Consider the following 19227-nt stretch of genomic DNA (forward strand, 5'->3'; position numbering starts at 1 on the left):
TTGCAATAACGACTGCGCGAATCGACGGTATCTCGTAAGGAAAGAAAGAGCAGCAGCTGCCGCCGAGCCCAGGCGCCGTGCCTAACACGCAGAAGGTCCCTGGTTCGATTGCGGGCGGAAACCCGTTTTCGTCGCACTCAGCAAGACACTTGCTACGATCTCTGCAGTGACCACTTAAATCAACTTCAAACGTTCCACCAGCAGGGTGCACATGGCTCAAATGAAACATGAAACTGTTTCAGAACTGGTTGTCGGATTTTAGCGCTGAGTTGGAGGCCTGGAAATGCGCGAAACAGCCGCCGCCATGCGATTTGTTACCACACCGTTGTACAAAACGCAAGGGCTCGTCCGGGATTTGAACCCGGGACCTCCTGCACCCGAAGCAGGAATCATACCCCTAGACCAACGAGCCTGTCCGTTCCGAAAACGCACTGCATGTGAATGACGCCACCTTTGATGGTCTCACCCTGTAGGGCTGCAGCTCGCCCAGCGTTCTCCCTGTCTGTCGCGGTTGGATTGTTTTCATCGACGTCTTTTACTATAGGAACTTCACGAATCGGAGGGAGCTCGTAGCCGATGCCCTTTCTAACACAGAAGAAAAACTGTTGCTATTACGAGTCTCCGGGTGGTACACGAAAAGAACCGTCGTTTCCGTGGTGTAGCGGTTATCACGTCTGCTTTACACGCAGAAGGTCCCCGGTTCGATCCCGGGCGGGAACACAACAATTTTAATCTATATTTCGGATTTCATTTCCGAGATGACCTCACGTCCGCGTATGCAGAGACAAGCAATGTCGTATGCTAGACGGATAGGGCGTCATTTTACTGTCAAATACTGTTGCTCTCTTATTGCACCGGTATTTGGTAACTGGGAACGCCCCTAGCTCCATTATGGCTGGCAAAATTTATAATCCGGTTCTTCAGGGCTACTTCAAGTGCGCTTGCTAATGGCTTTCCTGAGCTCACCCTACTCGCCTTGTCACAGCTCTGTCAAAGTGTGATGCTAACTAATAATGAGAAACTCTTAGCCACTCTCAATCTCACATGCCACCACACCTTTGTTGTTGCCGTCGTTAGTAAGATGAGGGTAGACTGTCGCACAGTTAAGCTGAATCTCCACTCACGGTGCACATATTCCGCAAAGACAACCTTGCTTTCCGTTGCATGCAAAATTACCGTCTGCGTTTCTACCGAATTCCACCTACGTACTTTACTGGTGCCGCATTCTTGTTATATCCACGTGCTATAACAGGCGTCTACTCTTCATTGAGGAGCTGCAACCGGGGCTGAGTTCCACCTACTCTTCAGCACGGTCAAAATGGCAGGGCTCGTCCGGGATTTGAACCCGGGACCTCCTGCACCCAAAGCAGGAATCATACCCCTAGACCAACGAGCCACCTGCCTGGAGCATCAAGTTAATCCCAAGTAGTGGACCTCACAGGGAACACAAACTTTCACGTGAATTCGCAAGATAAACGCTCTCTGCAGGCAGCACTCACCAATGATGAGAAGAATATTAAAGGCAACGAATAAAAAGGGAAATAACTTCATCGAACACTGCTTATGAACAGCCGGCAGTGCTTCAGTTTCGGTATGTGGTTTCTCAGGGTTAAGAGAAGGCGAATGCACTAAACAAAAGAACATCGGGAAACCAAGCACCAACTCATAACGAAAAGATTGCACAATATACTGCAAGTAAAATTTCCACAAGACGGATACTGAAGACGCCGCAGACAAAAGAATTATTCTATGCAGTAACGATTATCTAGGAAGCATAAATTGCATGTGCTGCTCCACCACACAAATTCTTTTGATACTGTTTTACTTATTCTAAATTTTCATTGCCTGATCGTCTCTAGAATACTGTGTGGTATCCTGGTTTCCAACAGCGATAGTAGTAAGTAAATCGACTACAAAGTCTTTCAAAGTAGGCCAGACACAACAAAAAAACAATCGGAGTTGCGCGTAGCTCATGTCATTCTGCTTTCAAAGGTGAATCTGCGGCTGGGAGTAGTGGCGTACTCCTGTAATCCAAGCTACTGGGAGGCCGTTGTGTGGGAGAGATCTGGAAACAACTACAGATTCGGCCGTTCCATGAGCTCAGGAATGGCCGCGATGCCTTCATTGAGCTCTGCAGATCGACATATGACAGCGTGGAAATTTCGGCAAGCGGTGGCTAAGGGTTAAGAGAAGCCAAACGCACTAAACACTAGAAAGTCGGGAAACCGAAGCTCATAACGAAAAGATTGCGGAATGCAGTGCGGAAGCAAAACTTCGAGAAGACCAACTCTGAAGCCATCGGCGCGCTAGGAATTATTCCTCGCAAGAAGCGATCATGTAGGAAGAGCGAGCCGAGGGTGTCGCTCGACCACACAATAAATTTTTGCTTAATCCAAATTTGCAATACCGGTTCGACACTAGAATATGCGCCTTGGTTCTTCCAAAAGCGATAGTAAAAAGCACGTCGACCGCAGTGTCATTTAGGGTAGTGAGTCAGACATGGGGAGGATATAAGGCGGGTGGAATATGCAGCGACGGGGGGCATTGCAGGGCGGGCGCCGGCTTCTTGCGCTGCGGCGCGCCGGTGCCGGCGGCGGCCTGGCTGGGCTGCTGGTGCCTCCATGTAGAGCTGCCGCCGAGCCCAGGCACCGTGCCGCTAACGAAGCGATTGCCTTTGGTGACATCTTTTGCAATAACGACTGCGCGAATCGACGGTATCTCGTAAGGAAAGAAAGAGCAGCAGCTGCCGCCGAGCCCAGGCGCCGTGCCTAACACGCAGAAGGTCCCTGGTTCGATTGCGGGCGGAAACCCGTTTTCGTCGCACTCAGCAAGACACTTGCTACGATCTCTGCAGTGACCACTTAAATCAACTTCAAACGTTCCACCAGCAGGGTGCACATGGCTCAAATGAAACATGAAACTGTTTCAGAACTGGTTGTCGGATTTTAGCGCTGAGTTGGAGGCCTGGAAATGCGCGAAACAGCCGCCGCCATGCGATTTGTTACCACACCGTTGTACAAAACGCAAGGGCTCGTCCGGGATTTGAACCCGGGACCTCCTGCACCCGAAGCAGGAATCATACCCCTAGACCAACGAGCCTGTCCGTTCCGAAAACGCACTGCATGTGAATGACGCCACCTTTGATGGTCTCACCCTGTAGGGCTGCAGCTCGCCCAGCGTTCTCCCTGTCTGTCGCGGTTGGATTGTTTTCATCGACGTCTTTTACTATAGGAACTTCACGAATCGGAGGGAGCTCGTAGCCGATGCCCTTTCTAACACAGAAGAAAAACTGTTGCTATTACGAGTCTCCGGGTGGTACACGAAAAGAACCGTCGTTTCCGTGGTGTAGCGGTTATCACGTCTGCTTTACACGCAGAAGGTCCCCGGTTCGATCCCGGGCGGGAACACAACAATTTTAATCTATATTTCGGATTTCATTTCCGAGATGACCTCACGTCCGCGTATGCAGAGACAAGCAATGTCGTATGCTAGACGGATAGGGCGTCATTTTACTGTCAAATACTGTTGCTCTCTTATTGCACCGGTATTTGGTAACTGGGAACGCCCCTAGCTCCATTATGGCTGGCAAAATTTATAATCCGGTTCTTCAGGGCTACTTCAAGTGCGCTTGCTAATGGCTTTCCTGAGCTCACCCTACTCGCCTTGTCACAGCTCTGTCAAAGTGTGATGCTAACTAATAATGAGAAACTCTTAGCCACTCTCAATCTCACATGCCACCACACCTTTGTTGTTGCCGTCGTTAGTAAGATGAGGGTAGACTGTCGCACAGTTAAGCTGAATCTCCACTCACGGTGCACATATTCCGCAAAGACAACCTTGCTTTCCGTTGCATGCAAAATTACCGTCTGCGTTTCTACCGAATTCCACCTACGTACTTTACTGGTGCCGCATTCTTGTTATATCCACGTGCTATAACAGGCGTCTACTCTTCATTGAGGAGCTGCAACCGGGGCTGAGTTCCACCTACTCTTCAGCACGGTCAAAATGGCAGGGCTCGTCCGGGATTTGAACCCGGGACCTCCTGCACCCAAAGCAGGAATCATACCCCTAGACCAACGAGCCACCTGCCTGGAGCATCAAGTTAATCCCAAGTAGTGGACCTCACAGGGAACACAAACTTTCACGTGAATTCGCAAGATAAACGCTCTCTGCAGGCAGCACTCACCAATGATGAGAAGAATATTAAAGGCAACGAATAAAAAGGGAAATAACTTCATCGAACACTGCTTATGAACAGCCGGCAGTGCTTCAGTTTCGGTATGTGGTTTCTCAGGGTTAAGAGAAGGCGAATGCACTAAACAAAAGAACATCGGGAAACCAAGCACCAACTCATAACGAAAAGATTGCACAATATACTGCAAGTAAAATTTCCACAAGACGGATACTGAAGACGCCGCAGACAAAAGAATTATTCTATGCAGTAACGATTATCTAGGAAGCATAAATTGCATGTGCTGCTCCACCACACAAATTCTTTTGATACTGTTTTACTTATTCTAAATTTTCATTGCCTGATCGTCTCTAGAATACTGTGTGGTATCCTGGTTTCCAACAGCGATAGTAGTAAGTAAATCGACTACAAAGTCTTTCAAAGTAGGCCAGACACAACAAAAAAACAATCGGAGTTGCGCGTAGCTCATGTCATTCTGCTTTCAAAGGTGAATCTGCGGCTGGGAGTAGTGGCGTACTCCTGTAATCCAAGCTACTGGGAGGCCGTTGTGTGGGAGAGATCTGGAAACAACTACAGATTCGGCCGTTCCATGAGCTCAGGAATGGCCGCGATGCCTTCATTGAGCTCTGCAGATCGACATATGACAGCGTGGAAATTTCGGCAAGCGGTGGCTAAGGGTTAAGAGAAGCCAAACGCACTAAACACTAGAAAGTCGGGAAACCGAAGCTCATAACGAAAAGATTGCGGAATGCAGTGCGGAAGCAAAACTTCGAGAAGACCAACTCTGAAGCCATCGGCGCGCTAGGAATTATTCCTCGCAAGAAGCGATCATGTAGGAAGAGCGAGCCGAGGGTGTCGCTCGACCACACAATAAATTTTTGCTTAATCCAAATTTGCAATACCGGTTCGACACTAGAAGGCGGGTGGAATATGCAACGACGGGGGGCATTGCAGGGCGGGTGCCGGCTTCTTGCGCTGCGGCGCGCCGGTGCCGGCGGCGGCCTGGCTGGGCTGCTGGTGCCTCCATGTAGAGCTGCCGCCGAGCCCAGGCACCGTGCCGCTAACGAAGCGATTGCCTTTGGTGACATCTTTTGCAATAACGACTGCGCGAATCGACGGTATCTCGTAAGGAAAGAAAGAGCAGCAGCTGCCGCCGAGCCCAGGCGCCGTGCCTAACACGCAGAAGGTCCCTGGTTCGATTGCGGGCGGAAACCCGTTTTCGTCGCACTCAGCAAGACACTTGCTACGATCTCTGCAGTGACCACTTAAATCAACTTCAAACGTTCCACCAGCAGGGTGCACATGGCTCAAATGAAACATGAAACTGTTTCAGAACTGGTTGTCGGATTTTAGCGCTGACTTGGAGGCCTGGAAATGCGCGAAACAGCCGCCGCCATGCGATTTGTTACCACACCGTTGTACAAAACGCAAGGGCTCGTCCGGGATTTGAACCCGGGACCTCCTGCACCCGAAGCAGGAATCATACCCCTAGACCAACGAGCCTGTCCGTTCCGAAAACGCACTGCATGTGAATGACGCCACCTTTGATGGTCTCACCCTGTAGGGCTGCAGCTCGCCCAGCGTTCTCCCTGTCTGTCGCGGTTGGATTGTTTTCATCGACGTCTTTTACTATAGGAACTTCACGAATCGGAGGGAGCTCGTAGCCGATGCCCTTTCTAACACAGAAGAAAAACTGTTGCTATTACGAGTCTCCGGGTGGTACACGAAAAGAACCGTCGTTTCCGTGGTGTAGCGGTTATCACGTCTGCTTTACACGCAGAAGGTCCCCGGTTCGATCCCGGGCGGGAACACAACAATTTTAATCTATATTTCGGATTTCATTTCCGAGATGACCTCACGTCCGCGTATGCAGAGACAAGCAATGTCGTATGCTAGACGGATAGGGCGTCATTTTACTGTCAAATACTGTTGCTCTCTTATTGCACCGGTATTTGGTAACTGGGAACGCCCCTAGCTCCATTATGGCTGGCAAAATTTATAATCCGGTTCTTCAGGGCTACTTCAAGTGCGCTTGCTAATGGCTTTCCTGAGCTCACCCTACTCGCCTTGTCACAGCTCTGTCAAAGTGTGATGCTAACTAATAATGAGAAACTCTTAGCCACTCTCAATCTCACATGCCACCACACCTTTGTTGTTGCCGTCGTTAGTAAGATGAGGGTAGACTGTCGCACAGTTAAGCTGAATCTCCACTCACGGTGCACATATTCCGCAAAGACAACCTTGCTTTCCGTTGCATGCAAAATTACCGTCTGCGTTTCTACCGAATTCCACCTACGTACTTTACTGGTGCCGCATTCTTGTTATATCCACGTGCTATAACAGGCGTCTACTCTTCATTGAGGAGCTGCAACCGGGGCTGAGTTCCACCTACTCTTCAGCACGGTCAAAATGGCAGGGCTCGTCCGGGATTTGAACCCGGGACCTCCTGCACCCAAAGCAGGAATCATACCCCTAGACCAACGAGCCACCTGCCTGGAGCATCAAGTTAATCCCAAGTACTGGACCTCACAGGGAACACAAACTTTCACGTGAATTCGCAAGATAAACGCTTTCTGCAGGCAGCACTCACCAATGATGAGAAGAATATTAAAGGCAACGAATAAAAAGGGAAATAACTTCATCGAACACTGCTTATGAACAGCCGGCAGTGCTTCAGTTTCGGTATGTGGTTTCTCAGGGTTAAGAGAAGGCGAATGCACTAAACAAAAGAACATCGGGAAACCAAGCACCAACTCATAACGAAAAGATTGCACAATATACTGCAAGTAAAATTTCCACAAGACGGATACTGAAGACGCCGCAGACAAAAGAATTATTCTATGCAGTAACGATTATCTAGGAAGCATAAATTGCATGTGCTGCTCCACCACACAAATTCTTTTGATACTGTTTTACTTATTCTAAATTTTCATTGCCTGATCGTCTCTAGAATACTGTGTGGTATCCTGGTTTCCAACAGCGATAGTAGTAAGTAAATCGACTACAAAGTCTTTCAAAGTAGGCCAGACACAACAAAAAAACAATCGGAGTTGCGCGTAGCTCATGTCATTCTGCTTTCAAAGGTGAATCTGCGGCTGGGAGTAGTGGCGTACTCCTGTAATCCAAGCTACTGGGAGGCCGTTGTGTGGGAGAGATCTGGAAACAACTACAGATTCGGCCGTTCCATGAGCTCAGGAATGGCCGCGATGCCTTCATTGAGCTCTGCAGATCGACATATGACAGCGTGGAAATTTCGGCAAGCGGTGGCTAAGGGTTAAGAGAAGCCAAACGCACTAAACACTAGAAAGTCGGGAAACCGAAGCTCATAACGAAAAGATTGCGGAATGCAGTGCGGAAGCAAAACTTCGAGAAGACCAACTCTGAAGCCATCGGCGCGCTAGGAATTATTCCTCGCAAGAAGCGATCATGTAGGAAGAGCGAGCCGAGGGTGTCGCTCGACCACACAATAAATTTTTGCTTAATCCAAATTTGCAATACCGGTTCGACACTAGAATATGCGCCTTGGTTCTTCCAAAAGCGATAGTAAAAAGCACGTCGACCGCAGTGTCATTTAGGGTAGTGAGTCAGACATGGGGAGGATATAAGGCGGGTGGAATATGCAGCGACGGGGGGCATTGCAGGGCGGGCGCCGGCTTCTTGCGCTGCGGCGCGCCGGTGCCGGCGGCGGCCTGGCTGGGCTGCTGGTGCCTCCATGTAGAGCTGCCGCCGAGCCCAGGCACCGTGCCGCTAACGAAGCGATTGCCTTTGGTGACATCTTTTGCAATAACGACTGCGCGAATCGACGGTATCTCGTAAGGAAAGAAAGAGCAGCAGCTGCCGCCGAGCCCAGGCGCCGTGCCTAACACGCAGAAGGTCCCTGGTTCGATTGCGGGCGGAAACCCGTTTTCGTCGCACTCAGCAAGACACTTGCTACGATCTCTGCAGTGACCACTTAAATCAACTTCAAACGTTCCACCAGCAGGGTGCACATGGCTCAAATGAAACATGAAACTGTTTCAGAACTGGTTGTCGGATTTTAGCGCTGACTTGGAGGCCTGGAAATGCGCGAAACAGCCGCCGCCATGCGATTTGTTACCACACCGTTGTACAAAACGCAAGGGCTCGTCCGGGATTTGAACCCGGGACCTCCTGCACCCGAAGCAGGAATCATACCCCTAGACCAACGAGCCTGTCCGTTCCGAAAACGCACTGCATGTGAATGACGCCACCTTTGATGGTCTCACCCTGTAGGGCTGCAGCTCGCCCAGCGTTCTCCCTGTCTGTCGCGGTTGGATTGTTTTCATCGACGTCTTTTACTATAGGAACTTCACGAATCGGAGGGAGCTCGTAGCCGATGCCCTTTCTAACACAGAAGAAAAACTGTTGCTATTACGAGTCTCCGGGTGGTACACGAAAAGAACCGTCGTTTCCGTGGTGTAGCGGTTATCACGTCTGCTTTACACGCAGAAGGTCCCCGGTTCGATCCCGGGCGGGAACACAACAATTTTAATCTATATTTCGGATTTCATTTCCGAGATGACCTCACGTCCGCGTATGCAGAGACAAGCAATGTCGTATGCTAGACGGATAGGGCGTCATTTTACTGTCAAATACTGTTGCTCTCTTATTGCACCGGTATTTGGTAACTGGGAACGCCCCTAGCTCCATTATGGCTGGCAAAATTTATAATCCGGTTCTTCAGGGCTACTTCAAGTGCGCTTGCTAATGGCTTTCCTGAGCTCACCCTACTCGCCTTGTCACAGCTCTGTCAAAGTGTGATGCTAACTAATAATGAGAAACTCTTAGCCACTCTCAATCTCACATGCCACCACACCTTTGTTGTTGCCGTCGTTAGTAAGATGAGGGTAGACTGTCGCACAGTTAAGCTGAATCTCCACTCACGGTGCACATATTCCGCAAAGACAACCTTGCTTTCCGTTGCATGCAAAATTACCGTCTGCGTTTCTACCGAATTCCACCTACGTACTTTACTGGTGCCGCATTCTTGTTATATCCACGTGCTATAACAGGCGTCTACTCTTCATTGAGGAGCTGCAACCGGGGCTGAGTTCCACCTACTCTTCAGCACGGTCAAAATGGCAGGGCTCGTCCGGGATTTGAACCCGGGACCTCCTGCACCCAAAGCAGGAATCATACCCCTAGACCAACGAGCCACCTGCCTGGAGCATCAAGTTAATCCCAAGTACTGGACCTCACAGGGAACACAAACTTTCACGTGAATTCGCAAGATAAACGCTTTCTGCAGGCAGCACTCACCAATGATGAGAAGAATATTAAAGGCAACGAATAAAAAGGGAAATAACTTCATCGAACACTGCTTATGAACAGCCGGCAGTGCTTCAGTTTCGGTATGTGGTTTCTCAGGGTTAAGAGAAGGCGAATGCACTAAACAAAAGAACATCGGGAAACCAAGCACCAACTCATAACGAAAAGATTGCACAATATACTGCAAGTAAAATTTCCACAAGACGGATACTGAAGACGCCGCAGACAAAAGAATTATTCTATGCAGTAACGATTATCTAGGAAGCATAAATTGCATGTGCTGCTCCACCACACAAATTCTTTTGATACTGTTTTACTTATTCTAAATTTTCATTGCCTGATCGTCTCTAGAATACTGTGTGGTATCCTGGTTTCCAACAGCGATAGTAGTAAGTAAATCGACTACAAAGTCTTTCAAAGTAGGCCAGACACAACAAAAAAACAATCGGAGTTGCGCGTAGCTCATGTCATTCTGCTTTCAAAGGTGAATCTGCGGCTGGGAGTAGTGGCGTACTCCTGTAATCCAAGCTACTGGGAGGCCGTTGTGTGGGAGAGATCTGGAAACAACTACAGATTCGGCCGTTCCATGAGCTCAGGAATGGCCGCGATGCCTTCATTGAGCTCTGCAGATCGACATATGACAGCGTGGAAATTTCGGCAAGCGGTGGCTAAGGGTTAAGAGAAGCCAAACGCACTAAACACTAGAAAGTCGGGAAACCGAAGCTCATAACGAAAAGATTGCGGAATGCAGTGCGGAAGCAAAACTTCGAGAAGACCAACTCTGAAGCCATCGGCGCGCTAGGAATTATTCCTCGCAAGAAGCGATCATGTAGGAAGAGCGAGCCGAGGGTGTCGCTCGACCACACAATAAATTTTTGCTTAATCCAAATTTGCAATACCGGTTCGACACTAGAATATGCGCCTTGGTTCTTCCAAAAGCGATAGTAAAAAGCACGTCGACCGCAGTGTCATTTAGGGTAGTGAGTCAGACATGGGGAGGATATAAGGCGGGTGGAATATGCAGCGACGGGGGGCATTGCAGGGCGGGCGCCGGCTTCTTGCGCTGCGGCGCGCCGGTGCCGGCGGCGGCCTGGCTGGGCTGCTGGTGCCTCCATGTAGAGCTGCCGCCGAGCCCAGGCACCGTGCCGCTAACGAAGCGATTGCCTTTGGTGACATCTTTTGCAATAACGACTGCGCGAATCGACGGTATCTCGTAAGGAAAGAAAGAGCAGCAGCTGCCGCCGAGCCCAGGCGCCGTGCCTAACACGCAGAAGGTCCCTGGTTCGATTGCGGGCGGAAACCCGTTTTCGTCGCACTCAGCAAGACACTTGCTACGATCTCTGCAGTGACCACTTAAATCAACTTCAAACGTTCCACCAGCAGGGTGCACATGGCTCAAATGAAACATGAAACTGTTTCAGAACTGGTTGTCGGATTTTAGCGCTGACTTGGAGGCCTGGAAATGCGCGAAACAGCCGCCGCCATGCGATTTGTTACCACACCGTTGTACAAAACGCAAGGGCTCGTCCGGGATTTGAACCCGGGACCTCCTGCACCCGAAGCAGGAATCATACCCCTAGACCAACGAGCCTGTCCGTTCCGAAAACGCACTGCATGTGAATGACGCCACCTTTGATGGTCTCACCCTGTAGGGCTGCAGCTCGCCCAGCGTTCTCCCTGTCTGTCGCGGTTGGATTGTTTTCATCGACGTCTTTTACTATAGGAACTTCACGAATCGGAGGGAGCTCGTAGCCGATGCCCTTTCTAACACAGAAGAAAAACTGTTGCTATTACGAGTCTCCGGGTGGTACACGAAAAGAACCGTCGTTTCCGTGGTGTAGCGGTTATCACGTCTGCTTTACACGCAGAAGGTCCCCGGTTCGATCCCGGGCGGGAACACAACAATTTTAATCTATATTTCGGATTTCATTTCCGAGATGACCTCACGTCCGCGTATGCAGAGACAAGCAATGTCGTATGCTAGACGGATAGGGCGTCATTTTACTGTCAAATACTGTTGCTCTCTTATTGCACCGGTATTTGGTAACTGGGAACGCCCCTAGCTCCATTATGGCTGGCAAAATTTATAATCCGGTTCTTCAGGGCTACTTCAAGTGCGCTTGCTAATGGCTTTCCTGAGCTCACCCTACTCGCCTTGTCACAGCTCTGTCAAAGTGTGATGCTAACTAATAATGAGAAACTCTTAGCCACTCTCAATCTCACATGCCACCACACCTTTGTTGTTGCCGTCGTTAGTAAGATGAGGGTAGACTGTCGCACAGTTAAGCTGAATCTCCACTCACGGTGCACATATTCCGCAAAGACAACCTTGCTTTCCGTTGCATGCAAAATTACCGTCTGCGTTTCTACCGAATTCCACCTACGTACTTTACTGGTGCCGCATTCTTGTTATATCCACGTGCTATAACAGGCGTCTACTCTTCATTGAGGAGCTGCAACCGGGGCTGAGTTCCACCTACTCTTCAGCACGGTCAAAATGGCAGGGCTCGTCCGGGATTTGAACCCGGGACCTCCTGCACCCAAAGCAGGAATCATACCCCTAGACCAACGAGCCACCTGCCTGGAGCATCAAGTTAATCCCAAGTACTGGACCTCACAGGGAACACAAACTTTCACGTGAATTCGCAAGATAAACGCTTTCTGCAGGCAGCACTCACCAATGATGAGAAGAATATTAAAGGCAACGAATAAAAAGGGAAATAACTTCATCGAACACTGCTTATGAACAGCCGGCAGTGCTTCAGTTTCGGTATGTGGTTTCTCAGGGTTAAGAGAAGGCGAATGCACTAAACAAAAGAACATCGGGAAACCAAGCACCAACTCATAACGAAAAGATTGCACAATATACTGCAAGTAAAATTTCCACAAGACGGATACTGAAGACGCCGCAGACAAAAGAATTATTCTATGCAGTAACGATTATCTAGGAAGCATAAATTGCATGTGCTGCTCCACCACACAAATTCTTTTGATACTGTTTTACTTATTCTAAATTTTCATTGCCTGATCGTCTCTAGAATACTGTGTGGTATCCTGGTTTCCAACAGCGATAGTAGTAAGTAAATCGACTACAAAGTCTTTCAAAGTAGGCCAGACACAACAAAAAAACAATCGGAGTTGCGCGTAGCTCATGTCATTCTGCTTTCAAAGGTGAATCTGCGGCCGGGAGTAGTGGCGTACTCCTGTAATCCAAGCTACTGGGAGGCCGTTGTGTGGGAGAGATCTGGAAACAACTACAGATTCGGCCGTTCCATGAGCTCAGGAATGGCCGCGATGCCTTCATTGAGCTCTGCAGATCGACATATGACAGCGTGGAAATTTCGGCAAGCGGTGGCTAAGGGTTAAGAGAAGCCAAACGCACTAAACACTAGAAAGTCGGGAAACCGAAGCTCATAACGAAAAGATTGCGGAATGCAGTGCGGAAGCAAAACTTCGAGAAGACCAACTCTGAAGCCATCGGCGCGCTAGGAATTATTCCTCGCAAGAAGCGATCATGTAGGAAGAGCGAGCCGAGGGTGTCGCTCGACCACACAATAAATTTTTGCTTAATCCAAATTTGCAATACCGGTTCGACACTAGAATATGCGCCTTGGTTCTTCCAAAAGCGATAGTAAAAAGCACGTCGACCGCAGTGTCATTTAGGGTAGTGAGTCAGACATGGGGAGGATATAAGGCGGGTGGAATATGCAGCGACGGGGGGCATTGCAGGGCGGGCGCCGGCTTCTTGCGCTGCGGCGCGCCGGTGCCGGCGGCGGCCTGGCTGGGCTGCTGGTGCCTCCATGTAGAGCTGCCGCCGAGCCCAAGCACCGTGCCGCTAACGAAGCGATTGCCTTTGGTGACATCTTTTGCAATAACGACTGCGCGAATCGACGGTATCTCGTAAGGAAAGAAAGAGCAGCAGCTGCCGCCGAGCCCAGGCGCCGTGCCTAACACGCAGAAGGTCCCTGGTTCGATTGCGGGCGGAAACCCGTTTTCGTCGCACTCAGCAAGACACTTGCTACGATCTCTGCAGTGACCACTTAAATCAACTTCAAACGTTCCACCAGCAGGGTGCACATGGCTCAAATGAAACATGAAACTGTTTCAGAACTGGTTGTCGGATTTTAGCGCTGAGTTGGAGGCCTGGAAATGCGCGAAACAGCCGCCGCCATGCGATTTGTTACCACACCGTTGTACAAAACGCAAGGGCTCGTCCGGGATTTGAACCCGGGACCTCCTGCACCCAAAGCAGGAATCATACCCCTAGACCAACGAGCCTGTCCGTTCCGAAAACGCACTGCATGTGAATGACGCCACCTTTGATGGTCTCACCCTGTAGGGCTGCAGCTCGCCCAGCGTTCTCCCTGTCTGTCGCGGTTGGATTGTTTTCATCGACGTCTTTTACTATAGGAACTTCACGAATCGGAGGGAGCTCGTAGCCGATGCCCTTTCTAACACAGAAGAAAAACTGTTGCTATTACGAGTCTCCGGGTGGTACACGAAAAGAACCGTCGTTTCCGTGGTGTAGCGGTGATCACGTCTGCTTTACACGCAGAAGGTCCCCGGTTCGATCCCGGGCGGGAACACAACAATTTTAATCTATATTTCGGATTTCATTTCCGAGATGACCTCACGTCCGCGTATGCAGAGACAAGCAATGTCGTATGCTAGACGGATAGGGCGTCATTTTACTGTCAAATACTGTTGCTCTCTTATTGCACCGGTATTTGGTAACTGGGAACGCCCCTAGCTCCATTATGGCTGGCAAAATTTATAATCCGGTTCTTCAGGGCTACTTCAAGTGCGCTTGCTAATGGCTTTCCTGAGCTCACCCTACTCGCCTTGTCACAGCTCTGTCAAAGTGTGATGCTAACTAATAATGAGAAACTCTTAGCCACTCTCAATCTCACATGCCACCACACCTTTGTTGTTGCCGTCGTTAGTAAGATGAGGGTAGACTGTCGCACAGTTAAGCTGAATCTCCACTCACGGTGCACATATTCCGCAAAGACAACCTTGCTTTCCGTTGCATGCAAAATTACCGTCTGCGTTTCTACCGAATTCCACCTACGTACTTTACTGGTGCCGCATTCTTGTTATATCCACGTGCTATAACAGGCGTCTACTCTTCATTGAGGAGCTGCAACCGGGGCTGAGTTCCACCTACTCTTCAGCACGGTCAAAATGGCAGGGCTCGTCCGGGATTTGAACCCGGGACCTCCTGCACCCAAAGCAGGAATCATACCCCTAGACCAACGAGCCACCTGCCTGGAGCATCAAGTTAATCCCAAGTACTGGACCTCACAGGGAACACAAACTTTCACGTGAATTCGCAAGATAAACGCTCTCTGCAGGCAGCACTCACCAATGATGAGAAGAATATTAAAGGCAACGAATAAAAAGGGAAATAACTTCATCGAACACTGCTTATGAACAGCCGGCAGTGCTTCAGTTTCGGTATGTGGTTTCTCAGGGTTAAGAGAAGGCGAATGCACTAAACAAAAGAACATCGGGAAACCAAGCACCAACTCATAACGAAAAGATTGCACAATATACTGCAAGTAAAATTTCCACAAGACGGATACTGAAGACGCCGCAGACAAAAGAATTATTCTATGCAGTAACGATTATCTAGGAAGCATAAATTGCATGTGCTGCTCCACCACACAAATTCTTTTGATACTGTTTTACTTATTCTAAATTTTCATTGCCTGATCGTCTCTAGAATACTGTGTGGTATCCTGGTTTCCAACAGCGATAGTAGTAAGTAAATCGACTACAAAGTCTTTCAAAGTAGGCCAGACACAACAAAAAAACAATCGGAGTTGCGCGTAGCTCATGTCATTCTGCTTTCAAAGGTGAATCTGTGGCGTACTCCTGTAATCCAAGCTACTGGGAGGGCGTTGTGTGGGAGAGATCTGGAAACAACTACAGATTCGGCCGTTCCATGAGCTCAGGAATGGCCGCGATGCCTTCATTGAGCTCTGCAGATCGACATATGACAGCGTGGAAATTTCGGCAAGCGGTGGCTAAGGGTTAAGAGAAGCCAAACGCACTAAACACTAGAAAGTCGGGAAACCGAAGCTCATAACGAAAAGATTGCGGAATGCAGTGCGGAAGCAAAACTTCGAGAAGACCAACTCTGAAGCCATCGGCGCGCTAGGAATTATTCCTCGCAAGAAGCGATCATGTAGGAAGAGCGAGCCGAGGGTGTCGCTCGACCACACAATAAATTTTTGCTTAATCCAAATTTGCAATACCGGTTCGACACTAGAAGGCGGGTGGAATATGCAACGACGGGGGGCATTGCAGGGCGGGCGCCGGCTTCTTGCGCTGCGGCGCGCCGGTGCCGGCGGCGGCATGGCTGGGCTGCTGGTGCCTCCATGTAGAGCTGCCGCCGAGCCCAGGCACCGTGCCGCTAACGAAGCGATTGCCTTTGGTGACATCTTTTGCAATAACGACTGCGCGAATCGACGGTATCTCGTAAGGAAAGAAAGAGCAGCAGCTGCCGCCGAGCCCAGGCGCCGTGCCTAACACGCAGAAGGTCCCTGGTTCGATTGCGGGCGGAAACCCGTTTTCGTCGCACTCAGCAAGACACTTGCTACGATCTCTGCAGTGACCACTTAAATCAACTTCAAACGTTCCACCAGCAGGGTGCACATGGCTCAAATGAAACATGAAACTGTTTCAGAACTGGTTGTCGGATTTTAGCGCTGACTTGGAGGCCTGGAAATGCGCGAAACAGCCGCCGCCATGCGATTTGTTACCACACCGTTGTACAAAACGCAAGGGCTCGTCCGGGATTTGAACCCGGGACCTCCTGCACCCGAAGCAGGAATCATACCCCTAGACCAACGAGCCTGTCCGTTCCGAAAACGCACTGCATGTGAATGACGCCACCTTTGATGGTCTCACCCTGTAGGGCTGCAGCTCGCCCAGCGTTCTCCCTGTCTGTCGCGGTTGGATTGTTTTCATCGACGTCTTTTACTATAGGAACTTCACGAATCGGAGGGAGCTCGTAGCCGATGCCCTTTCTAACACAGAAGAAAAACTGTTGCTATTACGAGTCTCCGGGTGGTACACGAAAAGAACCGTCGTTTCCGTGGTGTAGCGGTTATCACGTCTGCTTTACACGCAGAAGGTCCCCGGTTCGATCCCGGGCGGGAACACAACAATTTTAATCTATATTTCGGATTTCATTTCCGAGATGACCTCACGTCCGCGTATGCAGAGACAAGCAATGTCGTATGCTAGACGGATAGGGCGTCATTTTACTGTCAAATACTGTTGCTCTCTTATTGCACCGGTATTTGGTAACTGGGAACGCCCCTAGCTCCATTATGGCTGGCAAAATTTATAATCCGGTTCTTCAGGGCTACTTCAAGTGCGCTTGCTAATGGCTTTCCTGAGCTCACCCTACTCGCCTTGTCACAGCTCTGTCAAAGTGTGATGCTAACTAATAATGAGAAACTCTTAGCCACTCTCAATCTCACATGCCACCACACCTTTGTTGTTGCCGTCGTTAGTAAGATGAGGGTAGACTGTCGCACAGTTAAGCTGAATCTCCACTCACGGTGCACATATTCCGCAAAGACAACCTTGCTTTCCGTTGCATGCAAAATTACCGTCTGCGTTTCTACCGAATTCCACCTACGTACTTTACTGGTGCCGCATTCTTGTTATATCCACGTGCTATAACAGGCGTCTACTCTTCATTGAGGAGCTGCAACCGGGGCTGAGTTCCACCTACTCTTCAGCACGGTCAAAATGGCAGGGCTCGTCCGGGATTTGAACCCAGGACCTCCTGCACCCAAAGCAGGAATCATACCCCTAGACCGACGAGCCACCTGCCTGGAGCATCAAGTTAATCCCAAGTAGTGGACCTCACAGGGAACACAAACTTTCACGTGAATTCGCAAGATAAACGCTTTCTGCAGGCAGCACTCACCAATGATGAGAAGAATATTAAAGGCAACGAATAAAAAGGGAAATAACTTCATCGAACACTGCTTATGAACAGCCGGCAGTGCTTCAGTTTCGGTATGTGGTTTCTCAGGGTTAAGAGAAGGCGAATGCACTAAACAAAAGAACATCGGGAAACCAAGCACCAACTCATAACGAAAAGATTGCACAATATACTGCAAGTAAAATTTCCACAAGACGGATACTGAAGACGCCGCAGACAAAAGAATTATTCTATGCAGTAACGATTATCTAGGAAGCATAAATTGCATGTGCTGCTCCACCACACAAATTCTTTTGATACTGTTTTACTTATTCTAAATTTTCATTGCCTGATCGTCTCTAGAATACTGTGTGGTATCCTGGTTTCCAACAGCGATAGTAGTAAGTAAATCGACTACAAAGTCTTTCAAAGTAGGCCAGACACAACAAAAAAACAATCGGAGTTGCGCGTAGCTCATGTCATTCTGCTTTCAAAGGTGAATCTGCGGCCGGGAGTAGTGGCGTACTCCTGTAATCCAAGGTACTGGGAGGCCGTTGTGTGGGAGAGATCTGGAAACAACTACAGATTCGGCCGTTCCATGAGCTCAGGAATGGCCGCGATGCCTTCATTGAGCTCTACAGATCGACATATGACAGCGTGGAAATTTCGGCAAGCGGTGGCTAAGGGTTAAGAGAAGCCAAACGCACTAAACACTAGAAAGTCGGGAAACCGAAACTCATAACGAAAAGATTGCGGAATGCAGTGCGGAAGCAAAACTTCGAGAAGACCAACTCTGAAGCCATCGGCGCGCTAGGAATTATTCCTCGCAAGAAGCGATCATGTAGGAAGAGCGAGCCGAGGGTGTCGCTCGACCACACAATAAATTTTTGCTTAATCCAAATTTGCAATACCGGTTCGACACTAGAATATGCGCCTTGGTTCTTCCAAAAGCGATAGTAAAAAGCACGTCGACCGCAGTGTCATTTAGGGTAGTGAGTCAGACATGGGGAGGATATAAGGCGGGTGGAATATGCAGCGACGGGGGGCATTGCAGGGCGGGCGCCGGCTTCTTGCGCTGCGGCGCGCCGGTGCCGGCGGCGGCCTGGCTGGGCTGCTGGTGCCTCCATGTAGAGCTGCCGCCGAGCCCAGGCACCGTGCCGCTAACGAAGCGATTGCCTTTGGTGACATCTTTTGCAATAACGACTGCGCGAATCGACGGTATCTCGTAAGGAAAGAAAGAGCAGCAGCTGCCGCCGAGCCCAGGCGCCGTGCCTAACACGCAGAAGGTCCCTGGTTCGATTGCGGGCGGAAACCCGTTTTCGTCGCACTCAGCAAGACACTTGCTACGATCTCTGCAGTGACCACTTAAATCAACTTCAAACGTTCCACCAGCAGGGTGCACATGGCTCAAATGAAACATGAAACTGTTTCAGAACTGGTTGTCGGATTTTAGCGCTGACTTGGAGGCCTGGAAATGCGCGAAACAGCCGCCGCCATGCGATTTGTTACCACACCGTTGTACAAAACGCAAGGGCTCGTCCGGGATTTGAACCCGGGACCTCCTGCACCCGAAGCAGGAATCATACCCCTAGACCAACGAGCCTGTCCGTTCCGAAAACGCACTGCATGTGAATGACGCCACCTTTGATGGTCTCACCCTGTAGGGCTGCAGCTCGCCCAGCGTTCTCCCTGTCTGTCGCGGTTGGATTGTTTTCATCGACGTCTTTTACTATAGGAACTTCACGAATCGGAGGGAGCTCGTAGCCGATGCCCTTTCTAACACAGAAGAAAAACTGTTGCTATT

At 49.7% G+C, this 19227-nt stretch overlaps 22 non-coding genes across 22 annotated transcripts; 7 read left to right on the plus strand and 15 right to left on the minus strand.

Annotated features, from left to right (window-relative positions):
* Positions 1 to 340: 340 nt before the first annotated feature.
* Trnap-cgg (transfer RNA proline (anticodon CGG)) lies at positions 341 to 412 on the minus strand. Its single transcript has one exon. It is a non-coding gene; the product is annotated as a tRNA-Pro (tRNA).
* Positions 413 to 647: 235 nt separating this feature from the next.
* Positions 648 to 720, plus strand: Trnav-uac (transfer RNA valine (anticodon UAC)). Its single transcript has one exon. It is a non-coding gene; the product is annotated as a tRNA-Val (tRNA).
* Positions 721 to 1324: 604 nt separating this feature from the next.
* Positions 1325 to 1396, minus strand: Trnap-ugg (transfer RNA proline (anticodon UGG)). Its single transcript has one exon. It is a non-coding gene; the product is annotated as a tRNA-Pro (tRNA).
* A 1631-nt stretch (positions 1397 to 3027) lies between these two features.
* Positions 3028 to 3099, minus strand: Trnap-cgg (transfer RNA proline (anticodon CGG)). Its single transcript has one exon. It is a non-coding gene; the product is annotated as a tRNA-Pro (tRNA).
* Positions 3100 to 3334: 235 nt separating this feature from the next.
* On the plus strand, positions 3335 to 3407 carry Trnav-uac (transfer RNA valine (anticodon UAC)). The gene has a single exon. It is a non-coding gene; the product is annotated as a tRNA-Val (tRNA).
* A 604-nt stretch (positions 3408 to 4011) lies between these two features.
* Positions 4012 to 4083, minus strand: Trnap-ugg (transfer RNA proline (anticodon UGG)). The gene has a single exon. It is a non-coding gene; the product is annotated as a tRNA-Pro (tRNA).
* Positions 4084 to 5623: 1540 nt separating this feature from the next.
* Trnap-cgg (transfer RNA proline (anticodon CGG)) lies at positions 5624 to 5695 on the minus strand. Its single transcript has one exon. It is a non-coding gene; the product is annotated as a tRNA-Pro (tRNA).
* Positions 5696 to 5930: 235 nt separating this feature from the next.
* On the plus strand, positions 5931 to 6003 carry Trnav-uac (transfer RNA valine (anticodon UAC)). The gene has a single exon. It is a non-coding gene; the product is annotated as a tRNA-Val (tRNA).
* Positions 6004 to 6607: 604 nt separating this feature from the next.
* Positions 6608 to 6679, minus strand: Trnap-ugg (transfer RNA proline (anticodon UGG)). Its single transcript has one exon. It is a non-coding gene; the product is annotated as a tRNA-Pro (tRNA).
* Positions 6680 to 8310: 1631 nt separating this feature from the next.
* Trnap-cgg (transfer RNA proline (anticodon CGG)) lies at positions 8311 to 8382 on the minus strand. The gene has a single exon. It is a non-coding gene; the product is annotated as a tRNA-Pro (tRNA).
* A 235-nt stretch (positions 8383 to 8617) lies between these two features.
* Trnav-uac (transfer RNA valine (anticodon UAC)) lies at positions 8618 to 8690 on the plus strand. The gene has a single exon. It is a non-coding gene; the product is annotated as a tRNA-Val (tRNA).
* A 604-nt stretch (positions 8691 to 9294) lies between these two features.
* On the minus strand, positions 9295 to 9366 carry Trnap-ugg (transfer RNA proline (anticodon UGG)). The gene has a single exon. It is a non-coding gene; the product is annotated as a tRNA-Pro (tRNA).
* Positions 9367 to 10997: 1631 nt separating this feature from the next.
* Positions 10998 to 11069, minus strand: Trnap-cgg (transfer RNA proline (anticodon CGG)). The gene has a single exon. It is a non-coding gene; the product is annotated as a tRNA-Pro (tRNA).
* Positions 11070 to 11304: 235 nt separating this feature from the next.
* On the plus strand, positions 11305 to 11377 carry Trnav-uac (transfer RNA valine (anticodon UAC)). The gene has a single exon. It is a non-coding gene; the product is annotated as a tRNA-Val (tRNA).
* A 604-nt stretch (positions 11378 to 11981) lies between these two features.
* On the minus strand, positions 11982 to 12053 carry Trnap-ugg (transfer RNA proline (anticodon UGG)). The gene has a single exon. It is a non-coding gene; the product is annotated as a tRNA-Pro (tRNA).
* Positions 12054 to 13684: 1631 nt separating this feature from the next.
* Trnap-ugg (transfer RNA proline (anticodon UGG)) lies at positions 13685 to 13756 on the minus strand. The gene has a single exon. It is a non-coding gene; the product is annotated as a tRNA-Pro (tRNA).
* Positions 13757 to 13991: 235 nt separating this feature from the next.
* Positions 13992 to 14064, plus strand: Trnav-uac (transfer RNA valine (anticodon UAC)). The gene has a single exon. It is a non-coding gene; the product is annotated as a tRNA-Val (tRNA).
* A 604-nt stretch (positions 14065 to 14668) lies between these two features.
* Positions 14669 to 14740, minus strand: Trnap-ugg (transfer RNA proline (anticodon UGG)). Its single transcript has one exon. It is a non-coding gene; the product is annotated as a tRNA-Pro (tRNA).
* Positions 14741 to 16267: 1527 nt separating this feature from the next.
* Trnap-cgg (transfer RNA proline (anticodon CGG)) lies at positions 16268 to 16339 on the minus strand. The gene has a single exon. It is a non-coding gene; the product is annotated as a tRNA-Pro (tRNA).
* A 235-nt stretch (positions 16340 to 16574) lies between these two features.
* Trnav-uac (transfer RNA valine (anticodon UAC)) lies at positions 16575 to 16647 on the plus strand. The gene has a single exon. It is a non-coding gene; the product is annotated as a tRNA-Val (tRNA).
* Positions 16648 to 17251: 604 nt separating this feature from the next.
* Trnap-ugg (transfer RNA proline (anticodon UGG)) lies at positions 17252 to 17323 on the minus strand. Its single transcript has one exon. It is a non-coding gene; the product is annotated as a tRNA-Pro (tRNA).
* A 1631-nt stretch (positions 17324 to 18954) lies between these two features.
* On the minus strand, positions 18955 to 19026 carry Trnap-cgg (transfer RNA proline (anticodon CGG)). Its single transcript has one exon. It is a non-coding gene; the product is annotated as a tRNA-Pro (tRNA).
* Positions 19027 to 19227: the final 201 nt, after the last annotated feature.

The sequence above is a fragment of the Schistocerca cancellata genome, unplaced genomic scaffold (genome assembly GCF_023864275.1).
Source record: "Schistocerca cancellata isolate TAMUIC-IGC-003103 unplaced genomic scaffold, iqSchCanc2.1 HiC_scaffold_1087, whole genome shotgun sequence".
Classification (NCBI taxonomy): Eukaryota; Metazoa; Arthropoda; class Insecta; order Orthoptera; family Acrididae; genus Schistocerca; species Schistocerca cancellata.